Raw genomic sequence first — 23,684 nt, forward strand, 5'->3', positions numbered from 1 at the left:
GCAGGGGACCGAGTCAAGCTCCTGCGCACAATGAATTAGGGGCGAACGAAGGAACGAAGGAACGAGAGCTTAATGCGTGTGTGCAGCAGGCGAGTGAGCGGGGTGAATAATGATCTGGAGAGGACTTTTAAAAGTATAACTGAAACGCTGGTGACAATAATAAATAAATACACACATACACACACCGAGGAAAAGGAGCAGCGTCATTATTGCCTCTCGTAAATTGCACAAAAGATATTTGGCCAAAGCACTAGCTGCGCGCACTCGATTTATGGCTTGCTTTTTTAGCTGTTTGGTCGCCCGTATGAAAAAAATATAAATTGTTGTGTACCGTGTGCCAGTTTTTTTTTAACATTTATTTCGCTGTGAAACATTTATCGAGAGCGAGCAAGCGGCCAAATCAGTGTGTTTACGTGTCATCGTTTTCAAAGGAAAGGGTTAAATTATGGCCTAACGAACTTTGGCGTTAAAGGGGTCAAATCCAGAACTGTGTATGAATGTACTCCGATTCTCTCCGCTCCAGTAGTTCGTTTCAATCGAAAATTTGTTCCACTTGAGGGTTTTCCAAGGAATTTCAATCGATCGAATTATTTTCATGGTTAATGTTATTTTGAAACTATGCAAACAAATCCAAAGCCTAACTCAATTTCTTGAAAATCAGAAATTATTTTTAATAGCACAACTTGTAAATTTATTTTTTACTCACCAATAAATTTAAAAGATTTTCAACCCGCTTAAATTCGCTAGATTGTCAGTTAATTTCAAGTTTAAATAAGCTAAAAAGAAGGAAACAGTAATATATTTTGAAATTTTACTAACATTTGAAATTAAAAATAAAATAGACAGACATAATTGTTAAGATTGAGAAATGATACAATTTTGCGACAAAATTAATCCAGATTTTGTTCAATTTTGAAACGAAACAATTAACTAGTCAAAAAATTTGATCTGTCAGATTCAGCAACATTTTATTTGAACGTAAATATTATAAACGCTACCCAGAAATTAAATTTTAAGCTGAAATTCCTATTTTTTCAACTTTTTCTCATTTTTTTCCACTTGAAAGCTTTTAAGTTGGCCTTAGTTATCCATTATTGGTGTTGAGACAATGAATTTTAAATTATAAATGACCTTCTAATTAATTGGTAGTCTCGTTTTCAACAAAATGTATTTTTTTCTAATCCAATTTAAAGTTTTTTGTCTTTGGTTCGCGCTCAAAATTGAATTAATCGCGGCTGCAGTCATTCAAACAATGAAGATTAAATTTAAAGAGTGCCACGATGCCGATGTTCAGCTCAGAATTGATGATTGCGAGTGTGTTAATTCCGGTTTAGCTTCGTCTGCGCGATGAATTTCGCGGTTTGATCGGAAGGAGAGAGATATCACCCTCTGCGAGCTGCAAGCAAGGGAAGCCGTGTGTACACAGCTGCATTCAAATGATTGAGTTGCGGCTTAAGCTGCTCACACAGGCAGGACTGGCTGGCTGGCTCTCTCTCATCCGGCGAGATGGCCAAACGCTATATACGTGTATATAATGGAAACGCATATTGTTGCTCCCTGCCTGCCTGTGTGTGTATATCTGATGCCGAACCTTTTCTATTCGGAATCACTAAGCCGTATTAAATAAAAAAGATAAACTTTGAGGGTCCACGCCGAGACAAACGCGCAGTAATGCCTTGAAATAATAGCCGAGCTACTCGGCAACATCTGCATTCGAATTCGAAAACGCCGATATTTCTATGTGCTCTCGCATTTATTGTGATTTTGGGGGAGAAAATTTACGGCGTTGTGCGCCAGCAGGAGGGTGGAATTTCGGTTTTGCGGCCAATTCGTGTGGTTTACCGAAAGGAATTTAAATCAACATCAATTTGGGTCGAAAGTAGATCTAAATTGAGAAATATCAAAATATTTATACAATTGTTATATTTTGCTTTAAACAAATTAATTTATTTTAATTAATTCATTTTAACATTTTAAAAATTATTAGATATTTTTTTAATTTTTATATTAACTTAAAAACTTGATCCACATATACGGAAACAGTGTGTTTTTACTTTTATTTCTTGATTTTATTTATATCCTTGACATCAAAGTTAATAAAAAATTTTCCCTAAGATTGAACGTAAACAAATTTGACAAAGTTTTTTTGCGAATAAAGTTTGAGGTATATAAAATATCAAACTAAATTATAGTTCTAATTTATTTATAAGGTGTCTTTTAAATATAAATAATATTTTAACCGTTTTCTCTCGAACATTACCATAATTTTAGAGGTTCTGCGTGGCCACAGGGCGTTTTTGTCCGAGAAAATTCGTGGGAAACACAGTTCTCGAGCTCCAATTCGAATTAACAACTCGTTTATTTGGCCTTTTGCCGTGCGGTTGCGTGCATCAGTCTGTCGACGCGGCGATAATTGAAAGCGGTGCAGTGAATTATTTTATGGCGAGCAATGCACTTTGATTTTTCTCACTCTCTCTCTCTGCCAGCATCACGGTCACGGGATGCACTCGTTTATGCATAATGTGAAAAATACCGAGACCGAGCAGCGCGAGTTCACGCATGCTCTCGTTGTTACGCGCTCGGGCTAATTAGAAAATGAGCTGAGAGTGCGAGTGTGTAAAGCTGTTATTCTCTCTCTCTCTCTCTCTGTGCCGCGCGCTCGATTCCTCGAATCCGCGGCGACACTCACACGCACAACCGCGTGTGCAGTGAGTAATATTTACCAATAAGGACAAAATCCACTGGTTTTACTTTTTTTTGTCTCAGAGGAATATAAAAGTTTATTTGTGTCACTCACTGATTTAATTATTTTATATACAGGGGAATTTAATTTATATCTAGGTCGAATTCCAGAGTATAGATTAATCTTGGGAATTTTGGTCTCATTATTTTCTAAGCTCGGCAGGCGGAAAGTTGAAAAAATGCTTTATGGACAAGAAATTCTGATTAACAAAAAAAAAAAAAATTCTCTCAAGCTGTTCTCCCTGAAAACAAATGTACCCTGTAAATTTAAAGTGATTTTTACTCTTCATTTCATTATTTGTCCTCAGAAGCATTAGAGAATCTAAAAAAACACAAACTGTGAGATCTTGAAGAGTATACAGTATGCAGAAATGTTTCAAACAGTTAAATTTTCGTTCCAAATATATTTAATTCTTAATCCCATCTTGATTTTTTATTGCTCTATTTATTAGCCTCCTTAATTGTAATTTCTGCCTAAAACCCGTACTAAAATCAACTGTTGAAAATCAATTTATCTTCGAGAAAAACTGAAACTCTGAAAACATAAATTGAAATTTCTAGGAAATTTTCTTCCTTAATCAGTTTTTAAATTCTAATTTTTCTTAAAATATGTGTTTTAACCCACGGATAAAATTATAATTAACTGTCGCTCTTTTGTTATTCCTAAAAAAATGCATAGTTTGGAAATTCTAACTCATTAGTAAAGGATTGAAAAGAGTATTTAGACTTTCGAGACGAAATTTACTATTTTCCGTGACGTAATTGAAATAAAAAAATTTATAAAAATGTTTAAATAGCAAAAATTAACTTTTAAACGTTAAATATGGGTCCTTAAAGTCATTAAAATTTTAATTAAATTTTAAATTTAATTTAATTACCTATTTCTACAATTAGTGTATTACTGTACTACTTGAATAAATATAAAATGCTCTTGACCAATGTCATCAAGACTCTTAAACACAATTATAAAAAAAAAAATCCCTAAGGTGGTGCTCGAGCGTGACTAATGATCTTTCGAGTTTCCTTTCGCGTGTGAAAATATTTCCATTTGGAATCTGTCCATTTTCTGCGACAGTTATTATGTATATCTCTCTCTTATTCCATTAAAATAAAATAAAAATATACAAAATGGATTCCCGTGGCCAGTGCCGAATTTGTGGGAATGCGGCTACTCTTTGCCACTTCCGTTCATGCCGTGTGCGAGCGAGTCACCGGGCATTAATTACAATAATAATAATAACTCGGAAATTCGATATCCAAGTGGACACTGCAGGCTGGAAGCAGGAGAATAGACGCACACACATATTTCAGGTTGTTTGTATCGGAATAACAATAAAAAATGAAAAACGCTTCCTGAAGCGATAAATATTAAAAGAGACGGACAACAATGGAGTGGAGTCGGCGGAGAATTAAGTGACACTCGAATTTATAACCGTGAAAAATAACCCGATGGGAGACTGAAAGAAAGAGAGAAATTATTACACACTGCTCACACAAAGCTTCTCATTTGGGGTTTAGTGCGGCGAAAAGAAGTAGTTGCGTGTCCCTTATCGCGCGGAGAATCTCCGGGCGAAATACACACACACACACACACACTCGGCAGTGGCAATTAAAGAATGTAATTTTCTCCGCAGCTCGCGAGAGATATCAAAAATTGTTGGCGGCGGGCGCAGAAAGAGTAGAATTTAATCGGCCTCATCCATCGTCACGCTTGCCTCGAATTTGTCCATCACAGAGTGCGAGAGTGCGCCGCGGCCTAGCGAGCGTATCCATTTTTATTTTTAAGGGAAGAGGAAGTGACGTGTGACCTCGAGAGCTTTTTTAAAACAATGGCCGACACTTTGTTCATTGTGCGCGACAAAAAGCGGCTGTGGCAGCGGCGGCAACGGCGGCCGCGGCGGCGGCGGTGGCGGGGGCGGCGTGCTACGTGCATTTCCATCCATCATTGGCCCATACGTGCCGCGAGTGCACGTGACCGCCGCGTCGCCAAGGAAGAGAGAGAAAAAGAGACGCCTAATCAATGTGAAATATCAAAACGCCGCTGACTCTGCTACTGCTGGGAAACCAAATCAAAATCTCAAGGCTAAATCAAAATGTGAACTGCTGGGAACGAGAGTCGAAAGACAAAAATGTCTTCTTCTAGCTGCGAGCGTCAAATTTAATTTTTTGATGGAAATAACTCGTGTGTGGGAATGGGAAGCAGATTTCTATGCAATTCTCACTCTGCTGGCACGCCTGTTGTGTGTCGAAAAATTTGATTAAACTAAAAATAATTGTAAAAAACAAGTTATAAACTATTTCAACTTTTCTATTCATAATAAATAATTTAATTTAATTTATTTTAATTATTTAAAATTATTATATTCAGTTGATTTTTTAGCATCATAAATGTATCTTTACTAGTAAAACAAAAAAAACAGATATAAATTTTATTTAGAGATTAGTTTATATTTATTTAAATAACTGTGTTTTAGAAAGAAGTATGTATAATTTTATTAAAATCCTTCTAATGTACCCTAGCATCTTATAAAAGTATTAATATGAAAAAATGAAGCGTTTTATGAAAAAAAGCATATTTCATAGTTCATTACTGTACTCTAGGGGAATATATTATAATTTTCAGTATAAATTAATTATTACGCATATTAAATGTTTGTGTCTTTGCACAAAATCTGACATCTTTTAGTCCCTAAATAACTGACGGGTTGATGAGAAGCTCACTTTCACAACAAAGGGTCATTAGTCCTATTTTTTATAATAAAAACTTTTAAAAAGATGTTTATACGTATTTATTTTTACTACTCGGCGCCCATTCATTTCCTGAAGTGTGTGTATTTTTTATATATTCTGTGAGAAATCCCTTGGTGGATGGTCCATATATTTTCAAGAACAGACTCACTTTTGTTTTATCTGCTGCCAAAATCAGCGGTCGCCTTATGACACGCCATCATTTATATTTAAATTTATACCCCGGCCTGCAATACACATACACACAAACGTCCGTTCTCTCTCGCACGTTTATATGTGTGTTCGTTTAAATTTCTTTCCAGCTTTTTATTTTTTATTTCTTCCGCGCACGGGCAAAAACTGCTTTTTTGCTACGAGAGAGAGAGAGAGAGTGTAACACCACACCCATTTAATATCGCGTAAAATTTTTCAACTCTAGCGCTAATTTATCGTCGCGGCTGATCCCGAAACGCGCGGCGAGCAGCGAGCCATTATGGCCTAATTTATTGCAATATAATCTTACAACCTGCAGCGTGAACAGAAAACAATGTTTGTGGTTTTGTGTGTATGTGTGTGTGCTCTCCACGTGAGAGAAAGAAAGAAAAAGCAGTGTATGTATGCTCGCTTGCTCACTCGCACTTGAATCGAAAAATTTATTGGGTGTTTATACCGAGACTAATGTCCATCTCTATGTGTGCTTGTGGCTTGGTGCACCTTGAGAAAATGTTAAAAATTGACATTGCTTTAAAGGCCCACTTTGACGAAAATTTTGAGCACACGAATCGATTCCTGAGGGTCGAATTAGGTAAATTTGATATTTTTCCGACCAAAAAGTTCAGCGTGACGTGTGTAGCACTCGCGGAAACTTTTTTTGCCGCCAAATAATATGAACCTTTTGTGCGCGAACTACGCATGCGTCAGATCTGGTGGGGCGGCCGGCCAGCCAACGCACATTATTTTCTCTCGCCGCTCGCCTGCTGACAAGATGCGAAACACATTTATTTCCCCCTCTCCATCTGCGTCGGCTGGCCGGCCGCCCCACCAGGTCTGACGCATGCGTAGTTCGCGCACAAAAGGTTCATATTATTTGGCGGCAAAAGAAGTTCCGCGTGTGCTACGCACGTCACGCTGAACTTATTGGTCGGAAAAAATATCAAATTTACCTAATTCGACCCTCAGGAATCGATTCGTGTGCTTAAAATTTTCGTCAAAGTGGGCCTTTAATGAAAAAGATTAAAACGAAAATATAAAGGAAACTCTCATTAAATTAAAATTAAAAGTGTTGTAATTTTAATCATTTCTAGGAGCTATACGAAATGTTTAATTACCTTTTATTCAAGTTTTTTTGTTAAACATTCATTATTGTATGATTTAAAAAAATATTTCTGCTTTTGAAAATTTGTGAGAAAAATATCCTAATTTTAATTTAAATTTCCCCACTCGTTACTGAAAGTATATTAATGCCTTAACACGAATTGCTGAAATTACAAATAATTAATACAATTAACACAAATTATTACAAATATGAAATTCATATCAACTAATAATAATAGATTTTGCTCACATTTCTCTGATGTTCAAAGCGACCTATAAGAAATTATATTCAATTTTCCAAAGAGTGATTGCAGCGGTGTGTCTCACTCAGTTTGCGTTGCTGCGGTGCTGCTGGGGAATGCGCTGAATAACGCATTTTGGCGTTGATTATTCATTCGAATCAGGCGCGTCCCGCCTTACCTATACTGGCGTCACGCGTTTATCGGCCGTCATCGATTCTTTGCAAACGTACGCGCGCGTGTTTAACAGCCTTATTTTGCGTTGAGAAATTTCTGCTCGCACCTGCACGTGCAGATATTTTCCACACTTGCAAAATCCAAAAAGGAGGGAGAAAATTCCACTCAACAAGTCTCTTTTAAAAATGGCCTTCTTTTATAAAAACAGAAATGTGGTTTAAATTGCTGTTAATTTTCTTTCTAAGAGGTTTAAATTATAAAATGAGCTTTATTTAGCATTTTCACCCATTCTTTAGATGTTTTTAATCAGACAGATGGTTCATAAACGCTTTAAAAGAGTCTCACGCCATCTAAATGAGCAAAATGGGTGAGATTGAAATTTATTTTTAAATTTCAGATGGAACGTTTGTTTTTATTTTTGAGTTTTTTCTTTTCACGGTAATTTTTTACATTTTTAGGGAGAGAAGATGTAAATGGTTGACATTTCGTTCAAATTTTAAAAATATATAAAGTGCTTTTGATTCTTTTTAATTTTAGATGAAAATATTTGTAGGCGTTCGTATTAATTTAATCCATTTTATCCAAGTAAATTCATAATCAATTAGGATGTTTTGATTTTTATTGCATTCTAATAAAAGCCCCTTGTCTTTAAATTTGCTCAATTTTTTAGTGCTAAGACATGCAGCACATTTCTACAGCTCGTTTAAGGTTTCTCGAAAATTTGCTAAAAATTCTATGTAAATGAATTAAAATCGAAATTTAGTATGACAGTCTGCAGCATTTTTAATTTTGGAATTTATTACATTCAACATTTAATATGCTATATTAAACTTTCTAGAGTAACAATTAAGACAATATTCTATTGTTAATTTGTATAAACTCCTTAAATGCGTAAATTCGAATACAAAAAAAAATGTAGCAAAAGATGTCTTTATTTAAAGTTAAAATGGAATGATACTGCAAAAGCCTGGAAAATGCTTGTTACCAATGCATAACCTCGTCCCTTAGGATTCAGTTAAAGCCTAAATTGACCTAAGAAGCACTGTAATTTTTTGAGAAAATTGGCTGGAAAGTTACCGTGCTTTTCAAACGGTAATGGCTGTCTCCTTACTTGAAATCCGATTTAATTTCAAAACCAAGAGTTTCCCAATAAGTGGCACACACAATTAGATAGATTTCGACGAGAGGAATCGGAAAATGCCAAGAAAATATGTTCAATCACTGTATATTTTGGAGAAAATTGGCAAAATTTGAATTTTTGCTGTAGGAAGGTTCTTTATTATTGCAAATTGTTGAACAAATTGTTTATCGATCAATTGTTTATGGCATCCAACAATTCAAATAATTTTCAATTCTTGCCCATTATCATTCCACTTTAAAATCATATTTTATAATTTTTATCTGCAATTATTGATTTAGCAAGAATTTTATTTATAGAATCGGACAAATAACATTTTTTTAAAACTGCATTTAGCATTTTTGCTGGCAGCTGGAGGTGCAAAATTCCTCCACGGTTGCGAAATCCAAGCGGTCAGGGAGTCACGAGCCGCGGCCAGGTCCAGCTGCGCGCGTTTCAGGGTTATATATGTACAAATGTATTTTCTGGTTTTGAGGCTCGAGAGGCAGGTGGGCCGTTGTTGCCGCCGGAACACATGACTCTCTTTCTCTCTTTCTTTCTCGTCGGCTGGATTATTGTACACACATAGCGGTGGAAAGAGATATAGTGCAAGCTGATTTTTCCGGTCATCATTAGTAGGCGCGATAGAGGCAGAAAGATGCGTATCGGCCTCGCAATAGCTCGACGCGGCGCGGCACACGTACATTTATAGGATGTGCACATGCATTCCTTGCTTTTGTTTCAAGTGCTGCTCGAGAGAGATGTTATCGCGCGCGCGGTTAATATACGCGCGGCGCGGCAGGTGAGACCGCGCGGCTGACTTTTTAATGGTGCAGTCATAGTGAGTGGCCAGGCACAATGAGACGCGCCGCGTACACGCAGTAGACTGATTGAAAAGCAAAAAATAACTGCAACTCTCGAGCGCTGTTTTTTCCTTGCTGCCCGACGCCGATCATATTTCTGCCGCTGCCGCTAATTCCGTTGTATCTTTTTTATACACATATACGCCTAACGCACAGGGCGAGAGAAGAAGAGAGGATTAGGCAGCGGATTATGCCGATGACACACTCGTGCACACCAGTTGGCTCTCTCGATGCCCTCTCTGCAGCCGTTCTCTGTCGCTGCTACCAGCTGACCCCCTAAGCTTGCTGCTGCTGCCCACGACGTTTGTTTTTTCAAAACGGTTTTTTTCTAGACCAACGCAAGACTGGGTTTTAAATTAATTTTAAAAGAATTCTATTTTTGGCTGACCTGAAATTCTAAATTTCACTCCCCTGAAAAATTGTCCATTGCAAATATGAAATATAACGTCAGATTTGGATTACCCGTGAAGTTTTATCCCAGAAAACCTGTTTGCACGATGGAAAAATGTGACTTTTTTGTCTTAGAAAATATTACCTGATTAAAACCCTTTTTTATCTGAGTAATTCTCTATGTAGTGGCGCAGTAATCGGCTAGGGAGGTAAGATACCAATTAGGGGTCTCTTCCCCCACAGCCAAAATTTATACCACATTTGGAATTTTTCGGATCGGCCCTGGGGACCTGAGCTAGAACCTCGGAAACATTGGTCGTTGAGTTCTGAGACTCGCTGTATATGCAGTCCAAGAAAATCTAATTTAAAATATTGCGTCTTGAAAGTCCCCTTTTAACAGCGATTTTTTCGTCGTTTTAAATTTAAAACAATTTGTTGACGAAGGTGTTTGAGTTAAAAACTCTTGGTGGATTTAAAAATTGGCAGTGAACGACAATTGGATGACAATAATCGTTTTAAAAACATGAAAAAGCTGACAAATCTTTAATAATGGGCTTTAAAATCGACTAAAACTAGAATGTTTGACAAAATTGGACAAAAAAACTAGATTTTGCTTAGAAAATCTTTATTTTTCTCTCTAGCAATCAAAATTTTGCTCTTAAAAAACTACACCATGCAATATTAGATTTTTTCTGATCCTCCATTTCATTTTTAAGGCTCAAGACTGTTCGAAAAAAGCTCATTATTTTTGTGAAGTCTAGAAAAACAGAAAAATAAATTGCAGGTAACATCAATTTATGTTTCAAATAATAATTGATTGCACAAAAATCATTTATTTCACCCTCTTCATCCCCCACGCCTTTCCAACGGCTTCAGAGACAAATGTTTGACGTTTGAATAAATGACCTCGAGTTGGAGAACTTTTTTGCCATTTTCTAATTAAAACGAACTGTTGGGACAGATTTTTTTTAAGTAAAAACTACCTTCTAGTATCAAATTAAAGGTGATTTAATTCCAAAAGGCGTTCTCAAAGTTCAAAGAGCTGACATTAGAAGCTCAACTCAGTGGGCCTGTAGGTCTTTTTGGCCAAAATTTTCGTATTTTTTACTGCTGAAATATTTTATTTAAATTAAAGAGAATTAACACTGCAAAATCCTGGAAAAATCTTGTTGCCAATGCATGAACTCATCCCTTAGGAATCAGTTGAAGCCAAAATTGACCTAAATAGCACTGCAAAATTTTCGAGAAATGCTTTTCAAACGGTGACGACTGTCTCCTTACTAGAAATCCTATTTTATTTCACAACAAAGAGTTTCCCTAATAGATTCCATACGCTGTTGGACAGATCTCGACGAGAGGAATCGAAATTTGCCTAGAAAACGTGGTTAAGCGCTTGAAATTTTGGAGAATATACGGTAGCAAGGTCCTTTTTTGATTGTTGCAATAAATAGAACAAATTGCTCAACGATCAACTGCTTATTGCATCCAACAATTCAAATAATTTTCAATTCCCGCCCTTTAACAATAAATTCCTGAGTTCTACCCTCAAAACAATAGTGTTAACGAACTTAAGTTGCTCTCGAAGCCAACAAAAACTTCTGTGAAGACCGCAATTTCAGTCCATTTGTTGTCAAAGTAACCTCGTTTTCAAAGTGCGCGCGGCGACACGAGTTTTCCGCCGCACCATATCTGCTGTGGGGCTTTTGCTTGTATGTGTGCTGTGTGTTGCTTTGGCTCTCTGGGGGCGCAGTGCCACACATTATTATTATTATTGCTGAGAGTGTTGATTGTGTTATATTCCGAGCGCGCGCATGCATTCTTGCTTAAAAGCCTTGACTTTGCGCGCGAGAGCAGCAAGCGCATTTTCAAAGTTTCGGCCTTAAAACTCAAATCACGTCCTCGGGGGAGAATCTCGCGCGGCAATTGCACAGAGCCGCGCGCGCACACGCGGACCGACGACTCAAGGCTGCCGTGCATTCAATGAAAACCAACTTTATATATACGTATATACTCTCGCTCGCCTGCTTTGCTCGCGACTTTTTGCTGCGCAATTCAATTTCCTCAATACCATCCTTGCACAGCTCTCCGCGAGCCGGAAAAATATTAATAGAACACCGGCGAATGCAGGCGTCATACTGCAGGATGGGAGTTGCAAAAGGCCAATGTTATTTTAAAACGAGGAAAATTGTTATTTATGAACTTTGAAATCAGGATTTATATTGTTTATCACTATATATGTGTCGCTGATAGTCTGAAAAAAATATTAAAACTTTAACAACAGATTTGAGTAAATCGATGATAATTTTTAAAAATTAAAAAGGATAATCTTTCAATATGGTTTTTCAACAGTAACAAAAGTGCATAACGATAAACAAAGTTCAGCAGACTGCAATAAATTTTGCTCTATTGGGCGTGAATTCACTGCGCTCGAATTAAAAAAAAAAATAGAGGAATGAATTTTGCATGCATGCAAATCGACCAAGTAAAACCTCTTTGCAAAACAACCATCAGTAGAAATTTGACGCATTAATAAAAAAAGGTTTCCAAAGATCATTTTAGAAGCGCTAAATTAAAGTTTAATTATTCATTTAAATAAAAATAGCAAAAAATTCGTAACGAAAATTATGACTTTCTTATTAATTGGAATTAAATATGTATTTTAGGAATGTAAATTGAGCAAGCGATCGTTCGACCATTTCATTTGAAACGGGAAGTCAACACAAGGAAGGTGTTTTTTTTGCAATTCTGACGTTCAAAATTCAAAACTAAGGATGTAACGGTGTCAAAATTTGACAATAATCTCAAATCGGTTTTTTTTTACAAATTTGATTTATGATTCTGGATTTTTTGCCAAAGTTGACACGTCTCTTGGGAGCATTTCAGATTTTAAAAAATCTTACCTTGTTTTAGAACCTACGAAAAGCACCCGAATATTTAGGAAATGCCCAGTAAAGAACTTTGATCATAATTAAAGAGGATGGACAACTGCAAAAAAGCCTGTTGCCAATACATGAAATTAGGAATCAGTTTAAGCCAAAATTGAGAAAGTAGCTGCAAAGTTAGCTCTCTTTTCAGATGGTCTCTCTACTTGAAATCTAATTTTATTTCACAACAAAGTGTTATCAACTACTGAATAGATATCGACGAGGACGAATCGAAATCTGCCAAGAAAATGTGGTCAAGCGCAGAAAATTTGTAAATTTTTAATTTTCAATGTGGAAAAGGTCCTCTTTTAATTATTGCGAAATCAAATTGCTTATTGCATCCAACAATTCAAATAATTTGCAATTCTGACCCTGTATCAATGTGACCGGAATTTGGAAAATTCGGTCGTTAATTCCAAATTCCGGTCACAATCAATCCTCTTCAATTAAAGAGGATAATTATTGACCTCAATTTCAGTGTTCATTCGATTGGGCTTGACAACAGGAATACAAAGCTTACCTAACTTTTTAAATTGGACCACATAACAAGCTAGTAAACTAAAAAATCGCTCTCACACCACTCATATTTGTTCAAATAATTGGCATTAATTAGAGCCAAACCTTTAAATCACTGCCTGCACAGAACAAAAGCGCATAAATGGACCTTTATTAAACAAAATCCAATCGATTTTAAATTTCCCGCCAAATTCCCAATGGTCACCAATGGCCCTTGAGGACGAGCATAGAAAACCCACCGTTTTTCCTACTCTTCACGCCGCATCCCAGATTTCTATTCCAACATAATATATTCAATTCCGTGTGTTGATTTTTGCGGGGTGCAAGCGAATAATATATCTGTGGCTGGCTGCTGGCTGGTGCGGCGTGGCGTGGCGTCGGCAGCGGTGCTTTTTGGTGTGTTGAGTTTGGCTATGGCCGCCGCACCAATGGCGAACGGGCCGCGGGTTGCCTTGGTAATGGCACGTCTCTCGCTATTCAGCAGGGGTTGCGTCTTCAAGGCGCATGCTTTCCGTGCTTATTTCACGGCCAGCGGCAGCGGCAGCGGCTCACACACACACAACCCTTTGGTCAATACCAGCACGCACCCCTGCCTGCTCCGCCGGCAGCAGCAATAGCGGCAGTGGCGAAAACAAACACACACACACCTACACACACTCACTGGCTGCTTTTTTGCACGCGCGCGGACAATGGCTTTTAATGACGGAATGCGCGGTTGCAGCCGACAGCAGATTAAATTAGGCCGGGCTGATTGTATGCTGATTGTGTTTGCTCGGGACGTATTTATGGCTTCTAATGAGGATCATTCACCGGTTTTGCGCGCTGCAGTGGCTGGCTGGCTGCTGTGTGACGCCGCCCCGCTCGCTGTTTGCTCTGCTTTTTGCTCGCTCGCTCTCTCTCGCGCGCGCGACGGGGCATTTCCCTCTCTGCAAAAAGAGGCGAATTTATTGCAGCCCCGCCAGTCACTGCACCAGCCACCAGCCATCTCTGTTTCTCGCCCCGTGCACGCCAAAGGGTTGCGAAATTGTACATGAGTATATAGGGGTGCAATTTTTCAATTACTGTCACTGCACCCCCTATTCAGTCCCAAGAGGTGTGCAGAATTGCGAAATATCGACATAGAGAGAATATTGTGATGTCACCAGAGAGAAATTGCGTTCCAAAAATCCTGTTTGAAGTTGCATGAAATTTTGTTTGTTCTCGTGCAGTTCTCTAATGTGTGACGTCATTCCTGATCTCTCTAATTTAGTCCATTTTTTCATTTCCTGGCCCATCCATACAATATTTTGGATTTAATAGTCATGTATAATGAAATAATGGTATCTAATCAGATAATTTAATTTGTTTTTCACGAGCTAGAAATCAATTTTTAAAGATATTCAACATTTTATCCGTTCTACTGTGGCAAAAAATGTATTTTCATTCAGTAAAATGAATTTTGTTAAAAAAAAAAAACGACAAATTTCTTCTCAAATTATGCAGCTTGGTCAAAAAATAATATTGATACTTTCTGCTTTGTTCAAAATTATAAATTGGAGAGATTAAATGGTTCAGCATTTTTTAGTACACTCTATATGATTTTTACCTGCTGCAAATTTCCCAATTTCTTTCATTTCTTGCATTCACACTCATTAACAAAGGCTAGGAGAAAATCCAAAGAATAGAATTGGCACATCTTCTCATCATAATGCTCCATTTAAATCAATAATAAGCCATCATTTTGCACGTCATGCAGTTGACGTCACCGTGACGTCATCATTTATTTAATAAAATCTCAACTCCTAGCGGTTTTATTATTTTTCTTTCCCTCCAGGAAACAAAACGTGGAACACTTTTTCCCCCTTTGTTGATGCAAATCTCTGCGAAAAAAGATTTGGTTGCATCACACTCAGTGAATATCAATCAGCTGGGTGAAGCGTAGAGCAAGAGCAACAGCAGCTTCTGGGAAGCAGCATAATTTTGCAGGCGCTAGAGAAGAATCTCATTTCTAAAACAAACACACCAAAAGAGTGCTCGGCGCGGCGGCGGCGGCGGCTCCTCTCGCTCTCGTCATCAATGGACCGACGCTCTCTCTCTCTCGTGAATGGAGCTCAGACAAAGTCTCTCTTGAAATTATTCATAGGCCGCTCTCTCGGCGCGCGCGAGTACAATTTGAATGCGGCCGTGGTGGTGTGTGTGTTTTCTTGCCGCCTGCCTGCCTGCCTGCCAGCGTCGAAATTGGGGCGTTATTTTAAATTCCGCCTGTCTGTGAGTGTGTATCATTGCACATAGGGTGAATAAATTTACATGTTCAGGTTTTGTGACTGTAGGTCAGTCTCCCGCATTCTTATTCCGGCGGCGGCAGCGGCGGCGGCGGCAGACCCAGTCAGCTGTTTTGTTTCATTTGCATACACTTATTCAGGGGAGCACCTCCAGCTCTTATTTTCCATTCCATATACACGGCAGTGACGTCACGCGGGCGCGCAGCATCACACACACACACACACACACACACACTCACTCACTGGCACACATAAAGTTTTACTTCTTCTTATTCCATGCATACTAGACGAGAATTGATCCCGGCGCCGGCAGCGGCGGCGGCGGCTCACTCAAATTTATTCCTCCCCTGAACACTGACCCTGGCCAACAATCAAGGCCAACAATTGCACACCCAAATTGCGGTTCACACGCGCCCTCTTCATATGCAAAACACCGCAGCCGGCCTCTAGCTCGCTCTCTCTTATCGCGTGTGCGCGCATTTCATAATAAAAACTCGATTTACATTTTTGAATATTTTTACATTTCAATTCGGCGGCGACGGCGGCAACGGCACCGCGCCGGCCCATTCATGAACCTGAAATGTTTTTTGCATAATTTTAATGCCCTTCCGTAATGCGAGTGTGCGGAGTGAATGGATTTCGTTTACTATCATTGTGTACTCTCTCTCGTCGCTGCTGACTCTCTCACTCTCGCCACCGCCGCCGGTTCATTCACACTCTCGACCATTTCAGAGGAGGTGCATTATTTAGCATCTAAATTTGTAGTCCAATAGAGTTGAATATCTAAGTGAATCTAACTAAGAGAGAGGGAAATTATTTAAAATATGCACACGTAAATCAAATGGAGGTGAAGGAATTATAAAAATTATATTTTAAATAAACAGACTAAATAAATATTTTTAAAACAATCAAATCATTTTAAAGCTTAAAATAAAATAAGGAAACTTTATTTAATATGAAGAATTATATTTAAGATTTAAAAATTTTAAATATTAATAAAATCTAATTTTACCAAAATTTTAAAATATTTTTACCAAAGCATTGTGCTAATTGTTTTGCAAAAATTAAATTTTAATCTATAACGTTCCTAATATTCCTAAAATTTTGTTTTGATTCGTCGTAAATTAAGAAATACAAATTAATTTTTGAGCGTAAAAGCTATATATGTAAGAAGTTCATTGGGAAATTAAAATTATTTTTAAAGGTAAGTCAAAATTGAAGCTTAAAACTGCTAAAAAAAAATGAAAAATGTTGATAGTCGCATTGTGAAATTAAAAATAATAACTTAAAAGTCTCAAAATAAAATTTTGAGGCGAAAATTTCAATTGCACAAAATTGTGGATTAATTCAAACTAAGCAGACCTACCAAATTTAATTTTCCCCGCAGTGTATAGAGTTAAGTTTCTTCACCATAAAGATTAATCCTTTCTGAATATTTTTTTTCATTGTTTCATAAAAAACTGGTCATTTAAGACCATCTTAAGTTTCCTTTATTTTATAAAGAGAATTAAAACCATTAATTACTCTGTCCACGTCTGATTTTGTCCAAATCCGATTCTGAATGCGGCCCACGGCGCAGTAAAAATATTTTTCTGCATTTTACGAGCGAGCAATTCAGCTGTGGTAAAAGGCCAAATATTTTTAAGGCCATTAGCAGGCAACGTGTAAAAATTCAATTTTGGGCACGAGTGTTGCCTCTTCCGAAAAAGGCACAGCGAGAGATTTTTAAGGAGAAGATGATCATCTTTAATGCCGCACTGCGTAAATTTCCAGCATTATATATATTTCGCCCGTGGCAGCTCCGGGCGCGCGAAAAGACAGCGCCGAGAGAGAGAGAGAGAGAGAGAGAGAGAGAGAGAGAGAGAGAGAGCAATTCTCTCTCTTTTTTTTTATTCTGTCTCTCTCTCTCTTTGGGTCGGCCGGCAATGTTTTCTGGTCACGATGGATGATGACCTGATGTGCTCGTTGTTGTACAGTTTCTTATTTCCCCCCGAAAATGTTTAGCGCAGACACAAACACCGTCGTCGTGTCAAGTTTTCATATACAAACTTTCTTGTTAAAAGTTGGCGTTTTAGCGGAAAGAATAAAAAACGCTAGCCGGCCTCTCCGCGCCAGGTAATTGCGAATAATAATTTAACGCCACGTCGCAGGGCCCCATAAATTTTTCATCAGCACGACCTTTGTGCCGCGGCAACAGTTTTTTTTTATTCTTCATTCGCCTCGATCACACGACGCGTGATAATTAATAGAATAAATGTATTTATTACGACGAGCCCATTAAGATGTCTCGCAAATTAAATAAATTCTCCGCACCTCTCGGGAGATTTATGCTGCGCTCGAGACCGAAATTTAATTTCTTGAGAGAGAGCTGGCAGGAAAAAATATTTCCCTCGCCGGTTAAAACTTCAATTTTGAACTGGGGGCCCCGAAATTTAATCTGATGATGAGGAATGAAACAAGAGCGCTCCCCAGAGTCCAATCCGTAGATTGTCAGGCGCAGCGCAGCGTTCACCCCCGTCGCGCCGCCACCGCACCTTTCTTCTCTGCGTTCGCGTATGCAGAGCAGTTGCCCCTCGAATTTGAACGTATTATTATTTATGGCCAATAAAGTGGTTTGCGAGGATGCATGTAATAGAGCAGGCCCATCCGGCCAATTCCCCGCACAATGCACTTGAGAGCGAGCGAGCGAGCGAGCGGCGAAAGAAAGCCGAGCAATTTCATATATGAGAAAGAATAAACGCGCATCCTCGTCTTCCCTGCTTGCGGCGCTTCAAATTTATTGTTGTTGTGCAAGCCAGGAATTTTTCTGCCCATTTTTCTCCAGGAAACTCGTTTTACCAGTGTATGGAGCAATAAATAAAATTATTAAATTAGCTTTATTTAGCTCGCAGAAATTGTTCAATGAAGAAAATCGATCAGTGGTTCTTAAAATCCTACAACGGTCCGTTCCGGAATTTGTCAGCGGGGTCCAGATTCGTGCGACGCGCAAATATGGCGTCCGGTGGACTATGGCGCGAAAAAACTGGCACTACGTGAAAATGCGCGAAAAGAAGCAAGTTTACGTCAATACTGTGACATAATTTGCACTACTTGTACTAGTTGTATCTTTTGGATCGTAAAATCAATCTCTTGACACTCCTACGGCAATCCAAAGAGAGCTTTTTGTTTCCCAAATTTAGACGCCATCTTGGATCTGCGCAGTGGGGACCAATTTTATCGCACATTTGGACCCCGCTGGAGTTTGTAAGAGTTTAATGGTTTTTTGTCTTAATAAAAAGCAGGTTCCAATCAACAGTAATAATTCTAATGTAAAATGTGTTTCTAATTTCACGTCACTTACTTATAAAAAATTACAATTTTGAACGAATAAATAAATAAATATATTAAATAAAATAAAGCTACGTGAAATTAAAAAAAAAACTTAGCAATATTAATATTTGTATTATTAAAATTTTTGTTTTATTGTGTAAAATACAGTTAACACATAGATCAGCTTATAAAGTTATAAAAATTATTTTAATTTATTATTAAGATTAAGTTTTAAGGCCGACACAGAAAAAAATATTTTTAAATTTTCCAAAAGTTTTAAAGGTTTTAATCACTGAACGATACATCTTGTCAAGTAGAGCACCCTTAAAAATACTGTAATGATTGGAACACAATCCTTTCCAGTTTCAAATTGATGTACGGAAAAAATTCATGGATGTAGTACAACTTGATTGTTTGCGGTTTTCGATTTCCCATACAGAAATCACATGGAAAAATCGTTAATATTCCTTCCTCGCGACATATAAAGACGACGAGTGTATATTTCTGCAGTAGTGAATCTGGAAAACACGCCCTTTGCCGCCCTTGAATGCGCATCCCCGGCCGCCGCGCGGACGAGCTAGTTTTGCAGAGTGCGTGTTGTGCTGTGTATGTGTGTGTGCAGCAACGCAATATTCCTCTTGAGTCACTTTCTGACGCGATCACTTTATTTAAAAGGCATTGTTTAGCTGCAAACAAACAAACGCATGTCAAAAGCGAGAGTGCTGCTGCATATATATCTGCACGTTGTTATTACTGCCGGTGCGCTGCACTCGAATAATGAGAGCCGAGAGCAACCCCCTCTGATCGTCTGCATTCATCCCGGAAAAAGAGAAAGAGAGAAAGAAGAGTCCCGGGATGCGCAAAGCAAGGGTGCTCTGGTTTCGCGGCGAAAACATCTGCCGGCCGCGAAAAAGGTCAAGGGTCGCGTCTCGTAATTATTTTGAATTATGATCCGCGTCGATAATTTGTCTGTTGATGGCGAGACCAAAAAAGAAACCGCCGATGATGCTGCAGCAGCTTCTGCTGGCGTGTAGAGGAGGAAGGGTCGTGAGCGAGATTTGGACAGAATATTGGTTGCTAGCTGCAGCTTCTTCATCCATCTTCGTTTTGCTACTGATCACGCTGGCTTTGCTGGCTGGCTTGGGGATGTAGCGGCACGTGATCCAAATACCAAACGCGCCGATATTGCTGCCGGGGCGCACGGACGCGAGAGAGAGAGAGAGAGAGAGAGAGAGAGAGAGAGAGAGCACGGCTGCCTCGGCTGCCCCCCTCGGCCTCCCTGCCCTGCAAAAGCGGCCGCCAGAACTTCTTGTTTTCCGCCGAAATATTATGCGCCAACTAAAAAGGGAGCACTCGAAACCGGCAGTTTGCTCCAAAGCTTCTTTTTAAAGTTTGAAAGCTGAATGACGAGGTGACTCCCAACGTCATCTCTATATTTATAAAACGCATTATTCGAACAATTTATGTTTTTAATATTTTAAATAATTTTTGGTTCAATGTTTTATTTCTTTGATATAATTTTGAGTTGAAAAATATTAATTTAAAACACAATTTTTCATGAGCTAAAGATAGAACCTGACTGAAAGTTAAGTTATGGTAAAATATATTATATGATTACACAAAAATATAAAAAATCATTAAAATTTTGAAAGTCTGGCTGAATTTTTCATAAAAATTAAGAATTACCTAACGCACAATATGTGTGATGCCTATATAACTTGAAGCGATATTAATATTATTTGTAAAAATACATCTTAAAAAATAGATAGAGTTGAGTGACTGTTACCAAATTAAAGCAAATAAAAAACGACAAAATTTTAAAGGTTCTCTAACGGACAGTTGAAATCTTCAGACGAATTTTGTGCGAAATTAGTAAATTTGAGAAAATTTGTTCAAGAGGAAAAAAGTGGGAATTTAATAAGCTTTTTTAACATAGGAAGATTTTGACGCCACTATCAACTGGCGAATTTTAATGAGGCCAAACACAACCGCTTTGAAAATCTGCAATTTTTGAATAAATAACTATATATATATATATATATATATATATATATATATATATATATATATATATATATATATATATATATATATATATATATATATATATATATATATGGTCGAGAAATAAAGAAGACGAATTTCTTTTTAATTGACAACGAGGATGAAGCCTGGTTTTAATTATTTTCAACAACAAAAAATATATTTCAGGCCTCAAAAAGCACAATTTTTATTTTTTCCCAATTAAATTTTCATAATTTTTCTCACCCCTGAAGCAATTAATTTTCTTTGCTAAAAAAGAGGGCGTTAACCAGTAAAATTACAAAAATTGGTTTTTGGGACACTTTTGGTCAGAATTATATGAAAAAAATGGTCAGTTTAGGATTAACTTTTCGTAATATATCACTACTTTAAAAAACAAAAATCACCATCATTCCCCTTTAAACCGAGCAAAAGCAAAATGACGGAAAATCGATTTTGTTTGTGAGCTTACGCGTAAATTTCTTTAAACTCAATTTTAATATATTAAAAATTCATGTGACTAATCGAATGCATTCCTTTCTGCCTTTGTCATTCAAAGGCAGGTGTGCAATTGCGATTAAACTAAACCAAAAAAAAATTCGCTGTTAGCAGCTAATTAAAGGCGGCTCATTTCAGGGCGTGCTGTCACCTTCGTTAGTGCGTCAGGGCATGTGTGTGTGTGTGTGTGTTGTCAAGGCGGCGCGCCCTCGGGATGAGAGTGCGGGGCGCCGCCCATCGAACCCTGCTGCTCTCTCGAGAGAGAGACTGCTGTGCCCACAACGCGAGCATCTCGGCAGGTACTTTGCGGGCCTACACGCGCATATCGCGGCCGAGGCATCTCAAAGCAGGCCGGCAGTGCCAGCGCAGCGGCAGCAGCAGTCCGCCCTGACTGAGAAGTACCTTGGGCAACCCCACCCTGGCGAGGAAAAGCGCGCACTCATCCTCGCATGCACACCAGCCCAAACGCGAGGCAATGAGGTATTTGTATTTACGCTTTCCATTCACCATACTCTCGCGCCTTCGTTCGTTCATTCAGATTTTTATTTTTTATTTTAATAAATGCGCACTCTCTATGGATATCATTTTTTGCTGTCGCCTTGTTCTCAGAATTTGATGAGTCCTCCAAAGGTGGGTCCAGCGAGTGCAGAGACGCAGACGAACAGCTTCAACACAGCCTGAAGCGCCGTAAGTTTGAACATATTTTTGTGATTTGCTTGTTTTTTGGAAAAAACTTGCCAAATTCACTAGTTGTTAAAGCCTTTAGTGTTTGAAGCCGCCAACAGATGGCGCCACCGAATACTTTCGTAATAAATTTAATTTTAAAGCACTCCTGCTTTGATTTCAGACTTAATATAGCTACTGTGCATTCTTCACTTAATATAATTTCTTTTGACGTGCTGAAAATCAAAATCAGTCCAGCCATTCGCTGTAGAAACGATTGAAAAGATTTTACATTTCAAAAAATAGTATTTCTCGATTCTGCGACGATTGGCTTGACCGATTTTGGTTTTCAGCACGTCAAAAGAAAGAATATTAAGTGAAGAACGCACAGTAGAAGGATTGAGTCTGAAATCGCAGCGGAAGTGCGCTAAAACTAAATTTATTACGAAATTATACGGTGGCGCCATCTGTTGGCGGCTTCGAATACTAACTTATGCAACTGGTGAATTGCTGAAAAAATAAGTTTTCTTTATGTTTTCTGATCCGTTTGCCCCTATCAGTTCAAAACATAAAATTGCAACATTTTTAAAACAAATTTTCAACAATAATTTAATATTTTTTGTGCTACTTGCAGCTTTCCAAATTTTTCAACGTTTATTTTTTTGTTCAATTTCAGACCTGCTGACTTTCTGGGCAGCACCTTGCGATTGGGAAAGCTCGTCGAGTGCAGAGAAGAGCAGCACCTTGCACAGACGGGCAGCTGCCTCTGCACCTCTCTCGGTGAGTGCGTTCGCTCATTTGGCGTTTTCTCTTTCTTCTTGCCTTTCGGTGTAGGCGCAGCGCGAGCTAAAAGAAAACACGCGGCCGCGTTTTGTTTTGAATGACCATTCAAATGAAGGTCGTCAGCTGTTCGAGAATCCGGCGTGTCCACCGTGAAAAGAAGGGCCCAAGCGGTCTTTATATTTTTTATGGGCACCATTACCGAATTCTAGCGCCATTAAATTTGACACAAATTGCGGCCAAATTTATGTTACTGCCGACCGGTACATTGTTCATTTGATAATGCTGTTTTTCCTCGGCCGCGCGTGTGTGTGTGTGTGTGATATCAATATCACGAAATAAATTATCCAGCGCGTCTATCACGGGCCGAAATAAAAAAGGAGTCCGGCTGGCCGTGTTTTCAGAGAGCGGGCGGCGTACGACCCGGGCGTAAATAAATTTTTATCCGATCCGCTTCATAGAGGTTAATTTCTTCCAGCTGAGGTTACAACAATAATAAGTTAAAAAGGTGTTTGCCTTTTGAAGAGGCCGCGCGCGCTACCTCAAAAAGTCTAGAGAACACGTGATCTCTGCTTGCTTGCTTGCTTGCTTGCATGCGCCTCCGACCAAATTCCTTGTCATTCTAATTTATCAAGCACTCGCTGGAATTCCTCGTGTGCACTGTCAAAACCGATTCTATACTCGTTAGACGCCACCGCCGCGCGCGAGAGAAGATCGAGATGCCTTTTCGGGAGTCACACAGTTCAAATCGCGCTGAGACTTTTTTTACCGTTTTGTCGTCGATAGGTTTTGCGCTCCATGCTGGAAATGATTTGTATTTACTAAAATTTGAAGAAAATGCATGTTTAAATTTATAAAAAAATAATAATTTACTTCTTGGAGTTTTTTTACACATTTTTATTAAAAATTCAAACTTTTACCAAATTTATTTTATAATTAAATTTTTAATTTATGCTTTTATGTATTGAATCATTTAAATATTTTGTTCAACTATTGCATGCTGCTAAAAATTGCAAAAAAGATTAGTAAAAATAATGACTTCTATTAATTATATATTGTTAAGTATTTGCTGTGTCAGATATAATCGATTAATTAAAATAATATAATCTACCGATGTAAGCGATTGAGTTATCTATTAATAA

At 38.2% G+C, this 23,684-nt stretch overlaps 1 long non-coding RNA gene across 1 annotated transcript in view; it reads left to right on the plus strand.

The window, feature by feature from the left end:
• Nucleotides 1-21,040: 21,040 nt before the first annotated feature.
• The window catches only part of LOC135939243 (uncharacterized), a 44,421-nt gene continuing 41,777 nt past the window's right edge, over nucleotides 21,041-23,684 (plus strand). The window contains exons 1-3 of the long non-coding RNA XR_010574727.1: nucleotides 21,041-21,579; nucleotides 21,709-21,786; nucleotides 22,439-22,542. This is a non-coding gene — a long non-coding RNA (uncharacterized LOC135939243). The remainder of the gene's footprint in view (nucleotides 21,580-21,708; nucleotides 21,787-22,438; nucleotides 22,543-23,684) is intronic.

Source organism: Cloeon dipterum, chromosome 3, assembly GCF_949628265.1.
Source record: "Cloeon dipterum chromosome 3, ieCloDipt1.1, whole genome shotgun sequence".
In the NCBI taxonomy this organism is placed as follows: Eukaryota; Metazoa; Arthropoda; class Insecta; order Ephemeroptera; family Baetidae; genus Cloeon; species Cloeon dipterum.